Below are 21,004 nucleotides of genomic sequence, written 5' to 3'. Positions count from 1 at the left end.
GGGTTTCTCTTTATATGACTATTTGATCTCATGAGACTTACTCACTACCATGAGAACAGTGTGATGGAGACTGCCCCCCGTGGTTCAGTTATCTCCCACTGGGTCCCTTTCACAAACTGAGAGAATTACGGGAGCTACAATTCAAGATGAGATTTAGGTGGGAACACAGCCAAACCCTATCATTGGCTTATGAGATTGTGGAAGTTGAGAAGTCTCATGATCTGCCGTTTGCAACCAGAGACCCAGGAAAGCCAGTGATGTAATCCCAGTTTGAGTCCAAAGGCCTGAGAACTAGAGGAGCCAATGGTGTAAATCTCAGTCCAAGGGCAGAAGAAGAACAATATGCTAGCTCAAGCAGGCAGGCAAGGAGGGAACAAATCCTCTCCCACTCAGTTTTTGTTCTATTCAGACCCTTAACTAATTGGATAATGTTCACCCACATTGAGTGTGGCCATCTGTTTTACTGAGTTCACCAATTCAACCCTCACACACATACCTAGAAATTATATTTCACCTGGGCATCATGTGGCTCAGTCAAGGTGATAAGTAAAATTAACCATCACAGGCTGGTATAACTGGAGGATGCCACCTGGAATGTGCTGTTTCATCATAATGACAAGCTTAGCCCCTGTAACCACATGTAGAATAATATTCACCTGGGATAACCTTTACTGTCTTTGTTCATGGAGATTAATTCCACTGATTCTACTGCAGGAATAACCACCTAGAATTATAGACTGGGAGAACCTAAAGGTCTTCAGAGCTCTAATCTTCTTATACTCTCCTTTTGCAGACAGGAAAACTTAGGCTCCAGGAGATTTAGTAATCTACTTAAGGTATCAGAGCTATTTAATTCCAGGGCCAAAGCAAGAACTCAAATCTTCAGGTTTATTTTCTATGACTATTCTCTAGAATTTTTTCCTCATAACCTGACCTTTTAAAGAAAGTAGTTATCTCAGCATTGCCCAACAACAGAAAACTTTAAATTTCTTTTTTCAATGATGAAAGAAAACATTGCAAAAAATGATTACTTTTTCTACTTGAGTATTCCATTATTGTCTAAATGTAGAACCTGATAGCAGCTTAGGGATGATCAATCTCTTTTTTACAAAATAAATAGTTTATATTTTATACTCATAAATAATTATGTGAAACACTAACAGTAATAACTTGTTATCATATTTCCAAGAATTCCTATAAATATGGCAATATATATGACTTGCATACATTCTCAGTCTGTTTTACACAGTGGCTTTGCACTTACTATAAATGCTTATATTTTAATAGTTTTAATCTTACATTAAAAACACATTATCATATCTTAAAATATAAAGCTAAGAAAACATGTAAGGAAATATCTCTCTTTCAGAAAACTGCAATTCAAGATAGTCTATGTGTGTGCATGCACATACACACACTTCGCTAAGTTCCCTGAAAAAAGAATATTCATGAGTCAGGAAGTATATATTTGCCAGAAAACAAAACACTCTTTTAAAAGGTTCATACTGCTGCACCAGAACTCCTTGACATTTTAGTAATGTCTAAAATGGCCAAATCTACAACATTTTGAAATCTTGGCGTAGGTCATGATACCGTGTACTCTGCTCTTCTTCAGGATGTCCTACCACACCAATAGTGGCTTAATACAAGGTTAGAGAACAAGACTATTGTTACTAACAAGAGCATGTCACGGGCTTTATTTTTTTCTCTGTGATAAGGAAACGTTTTAATAACTAGGTCAGACTATATTTCTGATTTTGAGATTCAATTTGGAAAATTCCAAGAAACACTTATAATATCTCAAAGAATAATTTAGAGTTGTGTAAACTTCATGGTTCATTGTCTCTTCAGAACAGGATATCAGTTATAAGTAAGAAAATAGCATGTAGATGTAATGATCATTGGAAAAATATATTAAGCCACATTGTAGCTATGAAATTTCATTTTGGGCAACATCAGATATCCATGGTTTGGGTGATTCAGGAAAACAATAACTTAAAAATATATACTTTGTGATTTTCACATTGTTCCCCAGTTCACACAGATAGAAAGAAGGATAGGATTCAGGTCTGTCACCCTGAGTCTGTGTTCTCCTCTGCAATGCTAACTCTGATAATGTGATGGCTAGGGTGAGGATCTGGAAAGATCAGGAAACCCCTGAGGAACTACTTTTGGAAAAGTGAGTCAGCAGAATAACTTGGCTGCAGAGAGAGTTTTAACAGTTCTTCAAATCCAATACACATTTAACCTAGATATGCACATTGATTCTCTAAATTACTGAGGTCAAAATATTGCAAGAAGCCCCTAAGGTGGCAAAAGTTACTACAGCAAGTGTGACAGTGAATCATGCAATTAAAGCACAGAAATTGAACATGTTTGGTTGTTACTGTCCTTGACAGGTTAGCTCTGAGGGATACCTGCTATGAACTGAATTGTGTACCACAAAATTCATGTGCTGAAACCATACCTCAGCAACATATTTGGAGATAGAGCTTTTAGGAATTAATTAAGGTTAAATGAAGTCATGTGGATGTGGTCATAATCTGATAGATTGGTAGCTTTATTGGAATAAAGAGAGAGAAGTCTCCACAATCATACACCAAGGTAAGGCCATAGAAGCACACAGTGAATAGATGGACATTAGGAAGAGAGCCCTCATCAGAACCCAGCCATGCTGGCACCTTGATCTTGAACTTTCAAGCCTCCAGAATGATGAGAAAGTAAATACCTATTGTTTAAGCCACCCAATCTATGGCATGTTGTTATGGCAGCCCAAGCAGAGAAAGACCTGACCAGCATGACATACATGGGGAGATAGGAGTGTTGAAGCAAGGTTTGCATTGTGTGCAGCACAGGATCCCCATGTCCAGAGTTAGAGAGCAGGATTGTGATGGTTAATATTAGGTGTCAATTTGATTGGATTGAAGGATGCAAAGTATTGTTTCTGGGTGTTTCTGGGTGTTCCCAGAGGACAGTAATGTTTGAGTCAGTGGACTGAGAGAAGAAGACCCACCTTCAGGAAGACCCACCCTCAGTGTGGGTGGGCACCATCCGGTAAACTGCCAGCACAACTAGAAAAAGCAGGCAGAAGAAGGTGGAAGAAGCTGACTTGCTGAGTCTTCTGGCCTTTGTCTTTCTCCTCTGCTGGATGCTTCCTGCCCTCAAACATGAGACTCCACATTCTTCAGCTTTTGGACTGTTGGACTTACACCAATGGTATGCTAGGGGCTCTCCGGCCTTCAGCCACAGACTGAAGGCTGCACTGTCAGCTTCCCTGCTTTTGAGGTTTTGGGACTTGGACTGAGCCACTACTGGCTTCTCAGCTTGCAGACGGCCTATCGTGGGACTTGAACTTGTGTTTGTGTGAGTCAATTCTCCTTAATAAACTCCCTTTCCTATTAGTTCCATTGCTAAAAAAAAAAAAAAAAAACCCTGACTAATACAAGGGTTTACAAGAGGCCAAGGTTCAAAATCCAAGGAAATTTTGATGCTGTACAGAGTCATTGACTAAGCAGTATTGAACCGGTATTTAGCATAGTAAGTCAATTTGGAATTAAACTAGGTTAACTTCCTTCTACAAGTTGCAGGATTTTAATTAAGCTGCTTAACTCCCTCATTCTAACTTGGGTACTTTATGAATCCTACAGTAGAGATAATAATGCCTTTTGTCACATAGTTGTTGTGAGGATTAAATGATTAGATATTAAATGATTAGTATTTGGCACAGTGTCTGGCATATGCTCACATCTCAGTGAACTGGTAACTACATACAGCTGCCAAAGTTAGAGAATGTGAGGTCTGAACGGCATTCGTTTATTCATACCCCAAATATTGATTGCTTGCTTACTATCTGCCAGGCAAGATTTTAGGTGCTAAAGATACAGCAGTGAGCAAAACAAATAAAAATATGTAGAAACCTACCTTCATGGAACTTACATTCTGGGGTTCTGAGGGTAATGACAAAACCAGGAGTTGGCAGGCTCCCAGCTGTGTACCGTATCCTAAAAAGTCTTGCTCTGGGCAGTTCATGCAGTCTTTGACTGGGAGTGGCTACCTATATGGAAAAAGAGACAAAGAAAATGTATGCTGTCAAATAGCTTGTTACATATATGGTATTACTCTTGACATGGCATTTTGTTAAAAGCTACTTGTCGCCCTTCTTTTTTTACTTTTTAACCCTCTCAAGCCAGCTTTTCCCAACTCCACGAAGAACCAGGAAGAGAAGCTATCACCCTTATTTTCTAAAGGCTTTCTTCTCTTTCATCTCTCCCCTTTGAAAAGAAAGGCTTTATATAAAGCCAGCTTCCTTAGCCTAAACAGGAGTATACCTTGATCTGTCCATTGTCCTGTAATATTTTGCTTGCTCTCTTGAACCTTGTCTCTGAAAGATTTCAGCCTAACACAAAAGAAAACAGGTGTTAAAACACCTTGGGGAATTAAAACTTCACAATGACACATTTCTGAGAGGGCCCAGTTGCACACTCCCTTCCTTAACCTTTGTGGAAGCCTGTCTAGGGCAGCTCTGGGAACCCTCTAGTGTTCCTATGTGTGTATTTTCCCTTGTCACCATTCATCTTTCCTTTGGATTAAGGAGGCAAGTTAAAGTAGTGAACTTTTGCTGCATAAATAATTAGAGGCTAGATTTTGCTTCGTTTTGTGGCCATTTACTATGTACTTCGTGACTTTTTCATTCTTTTCTAACCCATGTGCAGGGCTGATTGGTAAATGGATTTGGTTATGAATAATAAACCAGTGTTCACATCTAAAAATCCATTTACCAAGAGATGCCTCTGTAGTGAGAGTGTGGCAAAACAGGTTGTTCTTTTGTTGCTTTAGAAATACGCCTGATTTTCCTTTATTGTTTTGGGGTAGCTTTTGTTCATGTGTATAGAATCCAGTCAGAGCAGCTAAGGGAAGCACTGGGAACAGTTGCCTATCCTTGTATGCTTAAATAAAAGAAAGCCAAAAACTGTTAAGAGCAAGACTTTTTGCAAAATATCAATGAATAAGCAATTGTGGTAAATAAGTAACCACTGGAAACAATGCTGGATGCTGAAAGCAAACTACACTTATTCCAAAAAATTTTCATGTTTAAACAAAGTTTTGAGTTTTTTTTCCTCTTCTCCTGTAAATGCATAAATATACTACTTTTTCTCAGCTATGAAAAAACATTCTTATTTCAGTAAATTTCCTTCTTTTAGGTTTACCATATGGATCATGGAAAAGGTATAATTTTACAGAGTTTGTTGCCTTCATTGCACATTTATACATTTATAGTACCAAATAAATATAGCCTTTCAAATAACAAACTCCTACAAAAGGAAATTCTTCCTTCATAACTAGAACACCTCTCACAGGACTGTCTTTTGTTAGTAAGATAAATTCCAGAAATGGATTTCAGAATAAAGACCTCAGTGTTTGTTTTTGTTCTTGTGAAACCAATAAAGTGCTGACAAAGAGTGCTATAATATGCCACCGTAGTTTAGAAATAAGGCACATTAAAGAGTGCTCTTTATTGCCTTTTGCAAGTTGGATATTGCTAACCCTCACCACACTACCACAGAAGATGCTTTGCATTAGCAGAAGCAGGGTGGTTGATCCATTTGAGCACCACCTGAATATTACATACACACTTAAAAAATGTCAAGCCTTTAGGAACACTGGAGTGATTATCATACTGTGGCATTATGTTCCCATAGGTTTAAGTCTGAAATATACTGAATTTAAAAGAGGAAAAGGTATGGCTATCATAATATATGTTTCCATTGTTCTTCATATCATTTATTTCCTAACAAATTGCAACCCATCTCAAAAGGCCTATTTCAAGGGTTATTCTTGTGGATAAAAAAATGCAAAATTATTTTGATACATACTTGCCTCCTTGAATCTGGATGTTAAAATGTATGACACTGCCCATTCAAACTACGGTAGTATTGCATTGCAATTCTGAGGACAGGAGAGGGAAATGGGATAGGGAAATACAAACTAATTTTCAAGCCCTGGTAAAAGGACTAAGAATGTGAAGGAAATGCAGGTTGCACAGATGACTGAAAACCGGAAGTGGGTAGGGAGTTTGTTGCTAAAATGCAGAGCAGAAGAGGACTTAAGAGCAGGATTCCCAACTCTGGCTCCAGAATCACCTGGGGAGCAGACCAGTTCTTGGGAGTGACTCGCATCTAAGCTAAGACCACAGAAAAGAACGAGTATATAGGACATAGAAGTAGATTTATACTCCAGAGCTTTTTAGAACACCTATACTGCGTATGTTCAACAATTATACCTTGCCTTATTTTTGGGGGGATAGCATGGGGTGAAGAGGTAGATTTTTTAAAAATCATTTACCCTGAGTAGGCATTCAGTAAATGCTTTGTTGCCAGTCTGACTCCATCTCCAGCCACAACCCCGTGGAGTTGAGTTGAATGACATCTAAACCTGCAGATAAGCATGCATGTATACATAATCCTTGTTGTGAACGAAAAGCAAACTTAGTTCTTTCAAAAATGTTAGCTTGGCTCTGCTTAAAGATAAAAATAAAAACTATAGGTTTCTGCAAATGATACAAGTGGCTTTTTCTTACAAGGTACCTATTTATGTTTTCGACAGCATTTGTCTTTCTTGAGAAAGTCCTTCATTCAAGGACTACATTGCAATCCGTGGATCATTTATGTATAACTTGGTAGATGATAGACATTTGAAATTACTGTGACAGGTGTTTTCACATTGTTTCTGCTGATCTGAGAAAAAGCACATTGCCAGAAAAGAGTATGGAGAACTCAAATTCCTCAGAATCAATTTGAAGCAGTCTTTTGAAATAAGAACTGCTATAAAGAGGCATTTTGGAAAGGGGTGGGGGTGGGGAGAACAGTTCTTGAAATGAAAATACAGTTCAGTAAATACAGTTCAGTCAAACAAGTTTATTGATGGATACTATATATACACTATGCTTTAATTTATTCATCATTATTATTACCTTGAAATTGTTTTTTGTTACCATTCATATGATGGCCTCAGGAGGCCCAGAAGAGAGCCAATGAAAACAATTCCATGGATGTTACTAGTGAAATATTTCATTATACCTCAAGATAAGAAATAAGAGTATACTAAAGAGACAAAGGAATACCAAAAGCTGAAGACTAAAAAATACAGAGAAAGAATGTCTTTTATATAGAATGGCCCATCAGTGCTAGCACTGATCTGTAAAACCAGTAGCAGTTGTATTAAGTAATTTATGTGGGAATAAGAATCGTTTCTATATTGTTTTTGCTGTGGATGATAACATTCTGTAAGCTCGTCATATTTTTAATCTTGACTTAAGAAAAATACTGCTGTGGCAATTATTAAAATAGGAGTTCCACTTATCCTTGTGCAAGTAGCTTCTTCTCTTCCTCCTGTGGCCTCCCCCATCACGTTCCCTCCCCCGCCTGACTCCATCCCTCCTCCCCCTTAGCCAAAGGCATTTGTGAAATATAGAAGCAGTTATGTCATGCTGTTGTTTTGGGTATTCTTAATAAATGCTTACTGTATTTCAGAGGTGGTCTGAGGAGGTCAGCTAATGCAATTTCACTTTGATTACTTTTTTTATTTTTGGATGCAAAGAACCCTGAACCAATTCCCTGAATCTGTCATAATCATAATTTAGTTATCCACAGCTGCTTCATTAGATTTAAGTCTCTTTCAAGAGGATATTGATTATTCCAGTTCTTTATGATATAATAACAATATTCATAAGATGCCCTGTTCTCCATCTTCACTTGCTTGACCCACTAATGGGTACTGGTTTCAAATTTTCTTTTCCAATCACAACGTCCCCTTTAAAGTTCTGTGATTATAGTGACACAGCAATATCAAGCAACACCTTTAGCTACTTCAGGTGTTATATATTGGATTTCATAAACTATTCCTGCCCCTTTTAATACATCAATACACCTTTGCTGTTACCATTAGAAGTCTGTATCTTAAGCTCAAATCTTAGCGTGGCATTCCAGAGCTTAACATCCTTCAGTTCTCCTCTTATCTACCTTGCACTTTTCTTTTCTCTTTTTCTTTTTTTTTGAGACAGAGTCACGCTCTGTCGCCAGGCTGGAGTGCAGTGGTGTGATCTTGGATCTCTGGAACGTGCACCTCCCAGGTTCAAGCAATCCTCCTTCCTCAGCCTCTCAAGTAGCTGGGACCACAGGTGCGCACCACCATGCCCAGTTAATTTTTGTATTTCTAGTAGATACGGGCTTTCAACATGTTGGCCAGGATGGTCTCGATCTCTTGACCTCATTATCTGCCCGCCTCAGCCTCCCAAGATGCTGGGATTACAGGCATGAGCCACCATGCCCAGCCTGCATTTTTCTTTATGGAGATAGGTGGTATGAGAAAGGTCTTAAACCAAAATAAGAAACTTCTTCCAGCTAAATGAAATAACCAAATGGGAACATTATTGTTAACTCATACCGACTTAGGTAAGTTTTTTTTAAAATGTGGTTATATGTGACAGTTTGTATTATTGCCAAAAAGAAAAAAGAAACACATTCATCATATATGAACTTCTCACTTAAATGATTCATTAATCTTTTTAAAGAAGCTTTTTTGAGAGCATCTAGAATATTCCAAGCACTGGTCTAAGCTGTGGAGATTAGCAGTAAAAAGATAGACATTGTCTTAGCCCTTTTGCTGCTTACACTCTGTTGGGGTTACAGGCCAGTAGAGAGACAATCGCATCACTCTGTGACAGGGATTTTGGCTGGAGAGAACAGGGTTGTAAGGATCTAGAGAAAGGGCACCTGGAAAAAGAATTGTGAGAAATCTTCTTGAGGAAAGTGACATCCAAGCTGAGACTGAAGAGGAGAAATTAGCCAGGCTGATTGGGATAGTGATCTAGGCAGAGGAGCAAAGCCCAGTGTATTCAAGGCATTGAAAGCAGCTCTGGATGAATGAATGAGCCAGACAGGGTGGAGTGGGGACAGATGAAGCTGGGGAGCAATTAGGACCCCAGTCGTGCAAGGTCACAATCAGGGAGAGGGGCAATTTTGGGGAGCCAGAGAGGTCTTTGAAGTGTTGGTTTGAGGTGCCTATAGGTATCCAAGTAACATTTCCAATAGGCAGAGCCTGCAATGCCAATTAACAAAGCATTTGATTTTGTTTTTGGGTTTTTTGTTGGTTTGTTTGTTTTTGTTTTTGTTTTGTTTTTTCTGAGATGGAGTCTTGCTCTGTTGCCCAGCCTGGAGTGCAGTGGTGCAGTCTTGGCTCACTGCCACCTCTGCCTCCTGGGTTCAAGTGATTCTCCTGCCTCAACCTCCTGAATAGCTGGGACTACAGGCACCCGCGACCACGCCCAGGTGATTTTTGTATTTTAAGTAGAGACAGGGTTTCGCCATGTTGGCCAGGCTGGTCTTGAACTCCTGACCTCAGATGATCCACCTGCCTCAGCTTCCCAAAGTGCTGGGATTACAGGCATGAGCCACCATGTCCAGCCAGCATTTGATTTTGAAATCTATAATTTAGTAGCTAAATTTAATTAAGAGGTAGCTCAATTCCTTGAGATTCCTCAGCTAGTTTATTAGAAATTTCTTTTACTTATCTCTTATTACTAATTTATAATTCACTTAGTTCTATATCTGTAACTCCTTTTCTCAACGAATTTCAGAATTATGTGCTTAAAAATATTTTATTGATGAGTTAAGTAATTACTTATTTTTAATTTCTTTGTACTTTTTTCAACTATAAGTTGACATAATTTAAAATGTTGTGGCCTGCCATAAGAAGTGCAAAATCGAGAATATAAAATAGATTGTAGCATTACATTAAAAGAGTCGATTCTGTGGAAGTTTAATTCCCCATGCTTGTCAAAAGTTGTTAAAACATTGCTAGCCTTTTATGAATATAAAATGTGGGCAGACATGTACTAATATATCGAAAAATGACACTTTGTCAAAGAAGGCTTTCATGGAAGAATGTTCCGAATAAAATGTTTTCCGAACAAAAGAACACAGAATGCCTGAACTCACTGCCAGTCACAACAGTTAGTTTCATTTACCCTTTAATACTTTTTTTATATTCCAAAAATTGTTCCCCAAAAGAATTATCAGTTTTATTCCATGATAACCCTGGCTTGAAGTAAAATAAAAGTAGCTCTGACCCTTCTCAAAATGGATTCTTTTCAGACTTACTAGCACTTCTAATAGTATGATGATGATATAGTTGGCTATGTCTACTGTTAGACTCAATGTAATTATATGTGAAGCAACAATTCCCTTATCTATTAGGAACACTTGCTGCGGTTAACTGCATTTCACTGTCTGACAGATGAAATACAGAATTAAAATCTCAAACTAGTTTCTCAAAGTTTTTTCTTCCCCCAAGTCATTTTAAAATCTTTTAGCCTAGGGGAAGATGGTAGCTGGAAAAGAACGGGAAAACAGATGGCATTTAAAGGTCTGAGCAAGACTTACGAAGCAGATGTGCCTGTATTTTTACCTATTCTAGCTCCTCCAACAGGTCTTCTCTGCTATAATTACTTTGCAGTGGTTCCAATCCTTTGAACCTTCTGAGGGTGTCCAGAGTTAAGATAGTGTTTGATAGTTGAAATGTTAAACCGAAAATCAGTACATAATTGGCTTTGATTACTACCTAATACTGTCTAATCTAAATAGGAGGAATATTTGTATGTGTTACTCATATTATTTGCAGAAAACACACTGAACCCTAGCTTTTGAGTGGGGATATCGTTCATTGGAAGAAACAGAAACAGATGGCAGTTGTGGTCATTGAGATACAGCATAGCTTAAAGGCATCCTGGAATTCCACCTAATAATACTAGTGTGAAAAGGAAAGAAATATTCTGCAAAACTTACTTGATGTGTAAGCTGAGGCTGATTTTATAGCCTGATAGCCTGCTCACAACTAAGATGCCCCAAAGGTTGTTGGTGGTGTCAGGGGTAGAGATTGTGCAAAGTTTTGAGCTAATGTCACAGAATGGTGGGAAACAAATCTTCCCAACTATAGAGGTTTGTTGAAGAATAGAAAGCCCAGGTTTTAATAAAATATTAGAAAATTCTGCGTATATTAACATTTGTATAACAGGACACTAAGATTGGGGGCAAAAGATTTTAATTACTAATAGTCAAGCCAAATGTGTTACTTTTACCATTTCATTTATTTACACTATTACTGCAAGGGAGAACTATTTTGTTGTTGTTTGTGGTGGTGGTGGAGGTGGGAGTTACAAGCATCTCACAATTGAGAATGCCTGCCTAGCTCTCTGAGATGGGAGCTGAAGACAGTAAGGGGCAGCTTTGTGGATTTAGGCTTTGAGTCTTGCCTCTATAACTTACAAATTATACCTATAAATTATGTATGCCTTAGTCTCTCCAAGCCTCACTTCATTCATCTGTAAAATGGGCTGAATACAATTTGATTAGACATTTAGTTCAGTGCCTAATACATACTCAGTACCTAATAAATGGCAGCAATCATCATTAATAGACAAATGTGCACAGCTTAGAAGTTTTTCCCATCAAGCACACTAAGGATTATAGGACATTCATGGATATAGTTTTTCACTGCACCAGGAAATCCCATCCAAATGGATACAGGAGTGTTTCAGAATATCCTCAGAATCCATAGACCAGGAAACATTGTTATACATCACTACCCACTATTTAAACTGTTTGTTTAAATACAAGTTAAAAGCAGAACTTTTCCTTGAAAACACCTTCTGGTCACATTTATTGGACTGACTCATAAGAAATTTTATCATACTGATTGTTACACACTTATAAATCATTTGCTAAAAGCAGTGGTTTCTCCTAAATGTAATAAGGCCAAAATAATTTCTAAAACTTACATCGCTTTAAAGTTTAAGCAATCATATCCTTAGCTATGAACTATTATTTCCTGGAAGGTTAAAGTGTATATCCTACGTGCAAAGGAAATGTCAAGGACATATCAATATTTGATTTCATTACACATTAGCTATGCCAGAGACCCTGCAGTCCTACCTAATGTAAACAGCTCACTAGGAGTCCACAACAGAAACCAACAAAAGATGCAGATTGATCCTGCTGTATTTTAATATTAATATTTTACAGCACTTTTTGAACTATTTTATAAATTAATTAATTTCAAAATGGATGAGTCAGTAACATTGAACTTTAGGTAATTATGTTTAAATTAAATATAAGCATTTAAAATAACCATTTTAATTAAATACAAGGCACAGGCAGCTAATCATTAAAAGTGGAATTGGTAACTTGAGATTTATCATCCTGAAACCACTTGTACTACATTTCTAATGAGTTCTTTCCTCTACTTAAATGAAGGACTAAATTTATTTCCCCAATGTGGCAGCTAGTAAAAGATAACCCTTTCTCAGGTCATGGTTGTCAATTTGATGTTGAATCAGAGTAAAGAAATCTGTTTTGCTATACTTGCTTTGATCCAAAAACAGTATTTACTATTTGCTAATCCATTTCCAACTTACAGTACTTGAGTTCTATGAAAACCTAACAAAAGCCCTAGTAACTGAAATAGCATTTACTACTGCAACAGAAAACAGTTATATTTTGTAAAGGAAATTGATGCTTTTTATAAAAGGAGACTCCAAGGAATAAAATCTAAATAATTTTGCGATTAATTTTTTTAAATTTCATTACAACTTTAAGAACGAGGAATAACACTCAAAACAACATCATTTTATAAATTATGGATATGTATACTCTATATTTTTAACAATATACATATATACACACATAAACAAATTTGTATGTTTTTAAAAAACCATCAGCTAGTTTTTCTAAAGCAATGTCATTATCATTTAGCATAAGCTCTGACACTTAATAAATGTTTGTAAAGTGAGTGAATAAATTAAGTGATAAATTTTATAGAATGTTTTTTAAAGGGCTCTCTCTTCAAATCACTTTTTGTTAGATCTTACCTTCTACTTTAACCTTCTCCATTGAAAGAGCTGATAAAGCTGAAGTGCATCTACTCATAGCTTTGAAGACTGTTTTTCCCTTATCTGTTGCTTTCCTGTATGCTAGAATTAGTACAAATGTTAAGAATCTAAAAGAGAGCATAACCTGTGGTGACTGAAAGGGCAATTTAAAGGCGAGTTTGCATGTTTTGTTCCTTGAACTAAATACCTGCAATCACTGATTGTCACATGTTTCTTCTGTTGTAAAAACTGAACTAATTGAAGGTATTACCCTTAGGGGACAAGCTCTACAGTATAATGAATGTTGAGTGCCCTCTTGAGTTTAGCATTTTAATTATTTATAATTATAATGATTTCTGTTTATTTGAGAACTTTGGAAATAATTCTAGTTTATCAAACAAATTGAGAAACAGAGTAGTTGAGACTTTATTTTGTGATGTTTCGTACCGAGGTCAGCAGGCTAATGGATATGCCAAGAAGTTCTCACAAGCAAAGGAGCCAGTTTTCTGGGCATGACTGATATATGCCATGTCCTAAAATAGCTGGATGTGCTCTTTTTCTACCCACTCTCTGATTTATCTATAACTATGTGGACAATATTGGGGTTGTGAGGTGAAGAGTTGACAAGAATACAACTGGAAGAAATTGGAAATAATTTATGAAAGTATGTTAATCATAGAGGAGACAAAACAGACTCAGTAGCTGGCTATTAGCCAAGTGTATAAATTTTTAAGACCCGTTCCTTTATTTGAAAGAGATTTTGTGTGTGTGTGTGTGTGTGTGTGTGTGTGTGTGTGTGTGTGTGCGTGTGTTTTGTACCCTAAATATATTTGCATATAATGGATCCAAGTAAAAGATGGGTTTCTAGGCCAGTATGGACCAAAATAATCTTTTTGTCAACCGCAATTGGATATATATTAGTGAAATGATGTATTAGAGGCCTACAATCTGTTTAGATGTCATACACACTCTTAAAAGTAGCCTGAAATAGTAATTAAATATTACTTCTAAAAAAGAGCTTGGCATTGCTCTGTTTCATTTTTCTCATCTCTTTCTTTTTTTTCATCCCACTAATACAGCACTTTAGTTTTAGAGCCAAACATGTACTCTGCAGCTAGAGAATTAGAATTACTGGTAGCTTATATTCAACTTAGGAAGAAGCAGGAACTGCATAATATATCCAAATAGTAGCAAAGGTAAGAATGATTGAAATAAATAATCATATGACTATCAGCAGGTCTGGAGATACGCAATACATAACATTTTTAAGGAGAATAACTTTAACCACTCTCACCTAAAAGTCTCAGCAGCCAGATCAGAAACAAGGTTCTGCTACACAAATGTTATTGAAACGTCCATATGGGCAGCTCCCCATTTCGTAGCCCATCTCTGATCAAGGGAAATTAACAATTACATATTCCAGGGTTAAGCTCAAATATGATTCCTGCTCTTCCCATGTAAATTGTTCAATAAAGGGACTGGAGGTACCATGAACAAAGAAAAAGAGAAAGAAATGTTCTTATCGTCCACAATATACTTCTCCTTCCAACAGCAAATCTAACCACAGTGGGGAAAGGGCAGCAAAAAGAAACAAACAAAAAGACTAATTGGAAAATCACTTTGCCTCCGTGTCCACCCCCAGGTGCTAAAGCAAGGGACAAACCAAAAGGACAGCCAATAGGTGAGGAGAGGCCATGGAATACCCGCCAACAAGATAATCATCGCTGGAATAATAGGGACCTGTCTGAATGTAGGTATGTGTGCCAAAGATTTCTGCATGCTCTCGCAGTCCGCTATCTGGCATTCCCTACTTTCATCCGTGTTATATACCTGCCATCTCCTCACTCACAGTCACTCGGAAACCCCTGGTGGCCTTCTAGCAGGAGGTCTTTTTCCTCTCTGGAGTTTCTAAAACACTGTACAAAATCACTTTAAACTGCCCCTGCTCTACCCTCAGTGTTGCCCGTATTGAAACCTTCCCCGTCACTGAAATGGATTCTTTTTTAAAAACAAAAATTTTATTTATTTTCTTTTGTGTGTGTTGTTTTTTGTTTGTGTGTGTGTGTTTATTTTTGGCAAGCTGCAGTTATCATGACACTGATTCTTATTTCCTAAACACAGAGATCCTTTGTCTTTACTGTTCGCATTATCTGAAATACCTTTCCCAACTACTCTTTGATAGTTTTAGGTCTGTTTACTCTCAAAGGCGAAACAAAGTCAAAGTCCACCTACATCACCACAATCTTGCCGATTTCCTTATCCCCATTATTTCCCTTCTTCCAAACTTCTGTAGAACTTATTGTATACCTCCTCTGACATTTGTTGGACACGTTCTGTCGTGCTTTTTATCCATATGTGCATATAGCCTGTGTCCTTGGTGTAACAACTGTTTCTTTCTGGAAAAGACAGGATCTGTTGTGTTTTTGTATACCAGAATCCAAGAAGAGGGGAAACCAGCATGTCATGAGCTGCTGTGATGGAGTGAGGCAGCACAGGGAAGTGGCTCAGAGCATGGACTCTGGAGCTAGACTGCCTGCGTTTGAGATCCTGCTCAACCAATTACTAGCTGGGTGATCTTGGCAAGGTTTTTTGTTAAAACTGTTAAGCCTTAATATCTTTAAAAGAGGCATAATAATACTATGCATTTCATTGAGTTGTTGTGATTAAATGAGTTGATTAGAACAATATCTGACACACATTAAACACTCAAAATTATTACCTACTTACTACTGTGTCTACAGTAATATTCCATCTTAATTTTCTTCATAATGCTATAAAATATATGGCATTGTTCTCATCCTCAAAACAGGAACACTGTGTCCCTGGATAAAAATACTAAAGGAAGCAGAATCAGAACTAAAGTTTCTGGTGTTAAACCCTAGGCTGTATCATTCTGAACATTGTCTCACACACATGTGCATAGTGACTAGTTGCTATTAATAACAATAAAATTTATTCTTCTCCAGCCACACATGGTGGCATGTGCCTGTAGTCCCAGCTGCTCAGGAGACTGAGGCAGGAGAATGGCTTGAGCCCAGGAGTTTAAGGCCGCAGTGAGCTGTGATCGTACCACTACACTTCAGTGTGGGTGACAAAGTAAGACCCTGTCTCAAGAAGAAAAAAATTAATCTTTTCTGTTCTTACAGTTTTAAACGAAAGTATGCTGAGATGTCACTGTTTTATATTAAAAAATAATCAGAAGATGAAATGTTTCCACTTAACTGTAAATACCTTTTTTTAGTGTACTAATTCAAATGGGATGGAGTCATAAGTACTTTTTTTGGTCTAACTCAGAGGCTGAAATGCAACAAAACAAGTATTTTATGTTCTGAGGCACTGAAGGAAAAGGAGGGAGAAAAACCAAATGGTTATTCCTACCCTAGGGTATTTTAAATCTGGGTGACTCAGTAATGGAAACACAGCAGAAACACCGAACACAATTTAACCACTCATTCCTAGGTTCACTGTGAGATTGATCCTTTTACTGTCCCTCCCTCAGCCTGTGTAATAGTGCAGGTTGGATACAGTATCAGTGTCTATAAAAAAATAACATTTTGGGATTTGGTGCAATATGCCATTTAAAAGTAAGCTATACAATTTATATGAAGTAGTTTTAAAAGTATTTTGTTCTATTTGAAAATGTTTTGGAGAATTTACAAAGACCTTGGTTAAATGGAATATACCAGCCTCTCTTGGAATCTCTTTATTGTCTAGAAAATCATTAAGTCTTGTTCTTGTCACTTGCAAAATTCCTTGGCTGCTGCTGTTTCTTTGTGCATCGGAAGTACTGAGCACTGTGCTGGAACGTGGCAGATGACTGATAAATCCTTAGATTATTGGTAAATATTTTACCACCCTATTGATACATTAAGTACACTGTGCCCCCTAGCCCAACACAGAATTCCAGAGTCGCTTCATACTCTCAGTAGACCTAAAGAAACTACCTTTAGTGAAGATGACCAAGACTAGGGATTAGAAGGATGAGCAGTTTTGAACACTAAACCTTATTCTAGGTATTTTTACTTTATTATTTTTATTTTTTAATTTTTTAGAAATGGGGTTTCGCTGTGTTACCCAGGCTGATCTTGAACTCCTGTCCTCAAGGGATCCTCCCACCTCAGCCTCCCAAGTAGCTGGATTATACGCAGGAGCCAGCACGCCTGGGTTAGGTTTTTAACTTTACACACATCATTTCATGTAATCCTCGAGTAACTCTATGAAGTAGGCATTGTTGTCCTCATTTACCAACAAGGAAGCTAAAATCCAGAGAGTTTAACTAATGTATTTAAAAATCACAAAGCTGGTGAGAAAGAATTTCTGGTGCAAGTCTAATCCAAAGACCAAACCAGTGACAAGCAGTCATGGGGGTGAACTGAGCGCTAGGTTCAGCGTCCTAAAGCAGGTATTCTGCTCTGACACTGACGTCAAGTTGCCTCAGGCATATTATAGAACTTCCTCATGCTTCAGTTTTCTCATTTCACTTGACATTACTATGAAGATCAAGATATTTTATTTGTGAAATAGCTTTGAAATGATCAGAAGTGCTATAAATATTAATTATAGTTGGATTTGGTAAATACAAACATTGAAACAAAATATTCCTGAAGGATTTGAAAACCCTGGCAGGTGATGGGGAGGAAGTGGAAGTAATAAAATGAAACAAAGACTAAAGGTGTGGAAACCCCATGCTCGTGCAGGTATTCTGGGAGCAAATCTAGATAAAATTGCCCCTAGTGACCTAGCACTGATGCTGACCCAATGCTATGCAGTTCTCAGTTACTAAGTGGCAGTTACCCTTATATATTAGATCATATTTTAAATGTAGGTATACTGGCCATAATCGCTAAACCAAGGACTGGACATAGGACAAAACATTAAACATCAGAACTGTTGCATGTGGAGCCCTGTACCTTGTATAAGGAACAGTTGTATGGCAAGTTCTTCATTTGGAGCATTAAGAGTAATGCTATCCATCCATACGTCGTTTTAGAAGTACATTGCACCTCCCAGCATCCCTGAAACACCCCAGGAACCTCAATGGGATACAGCCTGGTGCTTTCTTTAACAGTTTTTCAGAGGAATTAATGACACTTCAAGTTACAGCTGATGACTGGTTTTGACCTTGTAGATGTTGAAGGGAAGTAAATGTATTTGATGAGTTATTAAGCACATGCTTCAGTTATTATGATAGTAAAAACAGCTCAGTCTTATAAAACTGTGAGGCACTTTCTGTTTCTTAGCACTTAATTGCATTCCTACCGAGTTTAGATAATGTCATTAATCTCAGCATGTGACATAATATATTTATTTAGATTTAAGAAAATTACCCAAATTTCTTTCTGTTCTTTTGTTTACACTTATATAAGCTTATTTCAGAATTACTTACTTGATTTTTTAAGAATTGTATTTTAACCCAAATGAGAACAAGCAACTTAACCGATACTTTAGACGACATTTTAGAAGTCAAAAAGAAGTTAAGAAACCAGTTTTAGATGTCTTTTGTCAAAGCCTGCCTAGAGGAGGCCTCTGCTTCCAAGATATACTGCTGAGATGGAGAATATATGATCAATTGCTCAATTTCATCTGGCCAATTTCAACTGTCAAGTATTTCTAAAAATATAGACCTATGACAATAACACATTAGACTTTGTTCATAGCCTTCTTAGTATTTGCAGTTTATCATTATTGTTAATTATTAAGCATTTTGATGGCAGAATGGGTTGCAAGAATAGTGATCACAGTCACACAGCAACAAATGGCTAATTTGGGGGTATAGTCCTCAGTTTCAAAGATATTTTGTAAACTGTAAGTCACTCTACAAATATTATTTATAGGAATAATTTTTATAATGCCAAATTATGTTTTTCTGCAAGATAGTGAAACATAATAGAAAAAAAATTCCTACATATCTTACTTTAAAAGTATTCATGAATATGTGTTCTTCTGCATATAACAGGATGGCTGTGAGAAGACTCATGAGAATTATAACAATATCTGCTCTTAATGAAGTACCTGCTGTATGCCTGACACTTTAAAATGGATCATTCTTAGTCTTCAGAACATTACTGCAAGGAGATTTGGTGATCTTCTTATACAGCTGAGAAAACTGCAGCTAAGATAGGTTCATAAGTAGATTAGTAAACTAATAAGTCGTAGAACCACAGTTCTCACCCAGATCTTTTAGACCCCACACTCTTCAACTATAAGAGAAGCTAGGAGGTAAGGAGTGAAAAGAAAAACTCTCAAATAGAAACAATGATCGACAGATACATTAATTAATTAGTTAATTAATAGTAGCTACCATTTATTAACAGGTCAGGTACTGGGTTAGGTACCTTAGGGACCTTAAATTCATTATCCTAGTAAACAGCTCAAAATAGTTCATTCATCTCAGATTTTTCAAATAAATTAGAAATTAATATTCTTATTTGCCTCATGAGATGTTTAACATTCAAAGACATTGAGTAAACTGACACAAAATGGCACACCTGGTGAAGAGCAGATCTAAGTTACCAATTCAGGTCTTGTCAAGTTCTAAAAATCCATATTTCTATTAAATAATATTACATGCTAAAATATATGTCTTATTTATACAATAAAGACTCTGTACCGCTGCGTACTTATCTTTTCTTCTTTTAACTTTTTCTTGGGATGATTTCAGTTGTATTTGAAACTTACCGAGCTTTATGATATTAAGGAACTTTCAGATAGTTAGCATTGGTTTGATGAATATGGACTGGTTTGTGTTTATTCTAATGCTGCCCATGATTTCCAAGTCAGATTTTTACATTATAAATCTCATGTCCTCAATTTGTATTTCATAGTCTACAATTTCACTAAGAACTTTTAAAATGAAAGAGAATGTATTAAACTCAGGAAAACTGCCTCACATATGTAAATTGTTGCTCTGAAATACCACAAGTCACAAATACAACTGAATAGCTTTCATTCTAATCATATAAGAAGCCTAGAACAGCACTTTTTTTTTTTTTTTTTTAAGATGGAGTCTCTCTCGTTGCCCAGGCTGGAGTGCAGTGGCGCGATCTCGGCTCACTGCAAGCTCTGCCTCCCGGGCTCAGGCCATTCTCTTGCCTCAGCCTCCTAAGTAGCTGGGACTACAGGTGCCCGCCACCTCACCCAGCTAATTTTTTGTATTTTCAGTAGAGACGGGTTTCACCGTGTTAGCCAGGATGGTCTTGACCTCCTGACCTCGTGATCCACCCACCTCAGCCTCCCAAAGTGCTGGGATTACAGACGTGAGCCACCGCACCTGGCCTTAGAACAACATTTTGCAGTCATTCACTAAACAAGTGTCCATTGACAGCCAACTATTTTTATAGTGTTGTGCTGGGGACATTGGCCCATAGTAATTCAAAACCCCCTGCCCTCAAAGAATTTTACAAATTCATTAAGGAGAAAAGGCAGGGTAACCATTAAATAACAAAAGCCAAAGTTACATAATATTGCAACTGTGAAATAAAGCATGCTTTAAAAAAAAAGAGTGCTCCAACTTCATGGCTGGAGGTGCTGACTATGGGTCAAAGTGGTCAGAACGACTCCAGAAAGGAAGGTAACTGCATCAGCAGAGAGGATGGACAGCACTGGTCAGGCAGGTGCAGGTGGTGCAGGTGGCCAGGAAGCAAATTCATTTATTGTTCTGAAGGTTTGTGCAGGGGAACTGGAGAAGACTGGAAAAGAAGTGAGGCCAGACAGCCAAAGGCTTTGATTTTAGCTAAAGACTCTGGCCTGTGGCCTCCAAGTGATGGGGAGTCATTGGACACTTCTGAGCAGGGGACTGACATCATTAAAGTAGTCCTTTAAAAAAGATTAATCTGGCAGGACTAGGCAGGATGGATTGGTGGAAAAAGAACAGGACCAAAGAAACTACTGCAATAATTCAGGTATAAGGTGATGAGGTTCTGAGCAGAAGTGACAATAGGAACAGAAGGAAAGAAATAAATGTAAGAGATAGTGCAAAGGAAGACGTGAGAGAAGGTGATGACTAGATGTGGGAGGAGAACAGACAAAATACACTAATTTTAAATCCTATTTGGAAACGTTTATAGTTTATAACGTGTATAG

The 21,004-nt window shown here is 37.4% G+C and overlaps 1 protein-coding gene across 1 annotated transcript in view; it reads left to right on the top strand.

The window, feature by feature from the left end:
* Window positions 1-21,004, top strand: part of HS3ST5 (heparan sulfate-glucosamine 3-sulfotransferase 5) — a 287,392-nt gene that overhangs the window by 158,459 nt on the left and 107,929 nt on the right. Inside the window, exon 3 of the mRNA XM_010356849.2 lies at window positions 14,565-14,676. The gene's annotated coding sequence lies outside the window, so the exon portion shown is untranslated. The remainder of the gene's footprint in view (window positions 1-14,564; window positions 14,677-21,004) is intronic.

This window comes from Rhinopithecus roxellana, chromosome 4 (assembly GCF_007565055.1).
Source record: "Rhinopithecus roxellana isolate Shanxi Qingling chromosome 4, ASM756505v1, whole genome shotgun sequence".
In the NCBI taxonomy this organism is placed as follows: domain Eukaryota; kingdom Metazoa; phylum Chordata; class Mammalia; order Primates; family Cercopithecidae; genus Rhinopithecus; species Rhinopithecus roxellana.
Note: the sequence above shows the minus strand (reverse complement) of the source record. Positions and strands in the feature narration are given on the sequence as shown.